The sequence below is a fragment of the Equus quagga genome, unplaced genomic scaffold (genome assembly GCF_021613505.1).
Source record: "Equus quagga isolate Etosha38 unplaced genomic scaffold, UCLA_HA_Equagga_1.0 203_RagTag, whole genome shotgun sequence".
NCBI classification, from domain to species: Eukaryota; Metazoa; Chordata; class Mammalia; order Perissodactyla; family Equidae; genus Equus; species Equus quagga.
In genome coordinates this window covers 4,407,043-4,410,893 of record NW_025798627.1, presented here as the reverse complement: position 1 = coordinate 4,410,893, position 3,851 = coordinate 4,407,043, and the positions used below count along the sequence as shown (strand labels likewise).

The following is a 3,851-nucleotide window of genomic DNA, read 5'->3' as shown; positions in this document are numbered from 1 at the left end:
GAAATTTCAGGATTCATTACCACAATGAAGTCTAACCCAATCAAACTAAATAAAAATGGACTGGGCTCTGGATATGCAAAAAGGAAATGGCCACTCTGAAAAGTCTCAACCATAGGACTGTCCTCATAAGGGCTTGGGGTCCAAATTTATGTTACCAGCATTGTTCAGAAAACTCCTAGCTGAGAAATTAACTTAAAGTTGTCCCTAGCTGCTAGCACTCCATAGGTATATAATCAAAATAGGACTAACAAGTTAAGTATTGATAAAACACCCCAAATATGTGCCCCCAAGTCAAAATTATACAATTACAGCATATGAGGAAACAAGCCACTATGAACAAAGGCCATCAGATAATAAATTTAGCACAATGACTTCAGATACTGGAATTATAAGACCTAGAATAACACGTAAATGTGTTTTAAATTTTTGAAAGAATGAAAGATTGAATCCCAAAACTCAGAAAATATCCTGTCTGAAACAAGCAGACAGATTTTAAACTAAAATAAATAATACAAAAATTGAAATAAAAATACCATGAATATGTAGAAATAGCAGGTTAAAGACATCTGAAAAGATTACTCATAAGTAAGAAAATAGATGTAAATAAATTATTCTGGAAGACCTAGGAAGAAAAAGAAATAAAAGGAAGATTAAGAAACATGGAGGATAGGGGCTGGCCCCGTGGCCAAGTGGTCAAGTTCGCATGCTCCGCTGCAGGCGGCCCAGTGTTTCGTTGGTTCGAATCCTGGGCGCGGACATGGCACTGCTCATCAGACCATGCTGAGGCAGCGTCTCACATGCCACAACTAGAAGGACCCACAACGAAGAATATACAGCTGTGTACCGGGGGGCTTTGGGGAGAAAAAGGAAAAAATAAAATCTTTAAAAAAAAAAAAAAAAGAAACATGGAGGATAGATTGAGGGTGAATATATTTTAATTGGAGTTCCAAAAGATAATGAATAGATGGGAAAGAAGCAAATTTGAAATAAACGATGGCTGAAAATTTCCCTGAATCGATGAAAAACATAAATCCTCAAATTCAGGAAACATGATATTTCTCAAACAGGATGAATAAAGGAAAATCAAACTTGGACAAATCATAGTGAAAATACACAACTTCAAAGACAAAAAGAAGATTTTAAAGCAACCAGAGAGAAGAGACAGATTCTCTGCAAAGGAGTGACAATTAGGCTGACTTTGTTCAGTTAGGTAAAGATTATAATATTTTGTGAATAATCACCTATAAACATAGGTGAAATGCAAGAATGGTTTGACACTAGAAAATTTATTAATGCATTTCACTACCTTAACAGATTGAAGAAAAATTAGTGGACCATCTCATAAGAGTATGTTAAAATGGAGCACTTTTCTGTTTTGCTGAAACCACAAAGGACAGAAATAAATAGTAAGTCCTGCATAACTGCACATTCTAAAGCAAGAGTCTGGTCCAACTGCAGAACGTTCAGAAGAAATGGTAGAAAACTAGTTCAGTGACGCTTGGCCCATCACATAATATGAGGATGTACACAGGGAAGTGAAAGTCTTGATCAACTGGTTGAACAAATTGGTAGAGAATATTCCTTTGCAAACAGTCGTTGGACTGCTGTGCACTTCTTCCTGACAACTGCCAAGGAAAGCAGGGAGAGGGTGCTTCAAGCCAACAGAGATGAAATACAAGGAAACTGCTTGATATACATGCACCTGGGGTTTGGAACTTACAGAGGATCAGTTTTTTAAACATGCCTGAAAAACATAAAGGTAAGAGGTTGTAGCTATGGACCCAAGGCAGCAGCGAATAGAGAGGTTAGCCTGAATGAGAGGTGGGTGGAACTTCCTGGAGAAGGAAACAAGCAGACAAAAGAACTCCTGAAAACATAGAAACTGAAAGGCAGAGTCTTAAATGTGAAACTGAAGTTGATACAACCTTTCACAAAGGAACTGGGGTTGAAGGTTCCCAGGAAAAAAGGCTCTGGATAGCTCAGAAATGCTTTCCAGAAAGAAAAACAGCAGCTTTGAATGTCTGCCAAGTCCCTAAGTTTCTACCACTGAAGCAGGAGAAAACCAGCCACTTCGACCTATTCTGTTTCCCCCTATCCCCTCCCCCTAGGCCTGACTCTGGAAGTCTACAATAGCTAGTGGGCAGAGGAGGAGGCAAAGTTCTGAGGAAAGAAGCTGACCATGATCCTTGTCCCACTTCAAGCTTCCAGGCCTAGGACAAAATCAAGCTGGGACATGGGAAAAGGATCTGGGCTGGGAAAGCTCAGATTTCAGATATCTGCTGCATGGACAATTTAGCTACTGAAATAAGACTATTTCTGGGCTTAGTAGAGATTGAAGACTAGCAGTGGCAGGAAACACCACATGATCTACATTACGTTTGATCCAAGGTCAGGAAAAGAACTAGGGCACAAAACATATATGAAGTGAGGCTCTCTGCTCCTCCTCGTTCGACAGACAGCCGCTTCCCTTCAGCACTGCTAGCCGCGTGCCCGCGACGCGATGGTGAAGGTCGGAGTAAGCGGATTTGGCCGTATTGGGCGCCTGGTCACCAGGGCTGCTTTTAACTCTGGCAAAGTGGATATTGTCGCCATCAATGACCCCTTCCTTGACTCAACTACATTGTCTACATGTTTCAGTGTGATTCCACCCATGGCAAGTTCCATGGCACAGTCAAGGCCGAGCACGGGAAGCTTGTCATCAACGGAAAGGCCATCACCATCTTCCAGGAGCGAGATCCCACCAACATCAAATGGGGCGATGCTGGTGCTGAATATGTTGTGGAGTCCACTGGTGTCTTCACTACCTTGGAGAAGGCTGGGGCTCACTTGAATGGTGGAGCCAAAAGGGTCATCATCTCTGCTCCTTCTGCTGATGCCCCAATGTTAGTGATGGGCGTGAACCACGAGAAGTATGACAATTCCCTGAAGATTGTCAGCAATGCCTCCTGCACCACCAATTGCTTGGCCCCCCTGGCCAAGGTCATCCATGACCACTTTGGCATCGTGGAGGGACTCATGACCACAGTGCATGCCATCACTGCCACCCAGAAGACCGTGGATGGCCCCTCTGGGAAGCTGTGGAACGATGGCCGAGGGGCTGCCCAGAACATCATCCCTGCTTCTACTGGTGCTGCCAAGGCTGTGGGCAAGGTCATCCCTGAGCTGAATGGGAAGCTCACTGGCATGGCCTTCCGTGTCCCCACCCCTAACGTGTCAGTCGTGGATCTGACCTGCTGCCTGGAGAAAGCTGCCAAATACGATGAGATCAAGAAGGTGGTGAAGCAGGCATCGGAGGGCCCCCTCAAGGGCATCCTGGGCTACACTGAGGACCAGGTTGTCTCCTGCGATTTTAACAGTGACACCCACTCTTCCACTTTCGATGCTGGGGCTGGCATTGCCCTCAACGACCACTTTGTCAAGCTCATTTCCTGGTATGACAATGAATTTGGCTACAGCAATAGGGTGGTGGACCTTATGGCCCACATGGCCTCCAAGGAGTAAGAGCCCCCTGGACCACCAATCACCCAGCAAGAGAAGGAGAAAGGCCCTCAGCTGCTGGGAATGCTTGCCCCAACTTGACCCCCTAACATATTGAGAGTCTCCTGACCTCCACAGTTTCCATCTCAGACCCCCTGAAGAAGGGGAGGGGCTTGGGGAGCCCTACCTTGTCATGTACCATCAATAAAGTACACTGTACCCAGCCAAAAAAAAAAAAAAAACATATATGAAGTGAGTGGGGAGAGATGAGACGAAAGCTGTCTTCTGTTCACATCCCATTAGTCCTGCTCTCTCTCTTCAATGGTTACAACCTCAATAGATGTAGACAAAGCTTTCTGTAGAATTAAACACCC

At 44.4% G+C, this 3,851-nt stretch overlaps 1 pseudogene; it reads left to right on the top strand.

Annotated features, from left to right (window-relative positions):
• The first annotated feature begins 2,457 nt into the window (after nt 1-2,457).
• Nucleotides 2,458-3,531, top strand: LOC124233490 (glyceraldehyde-3-phosphate dehydrogenase-like; annotated as a pseudogene).
• The last annotated feature ends 320 nt before the right edge of the window (nt 3,532-3,851 follow it).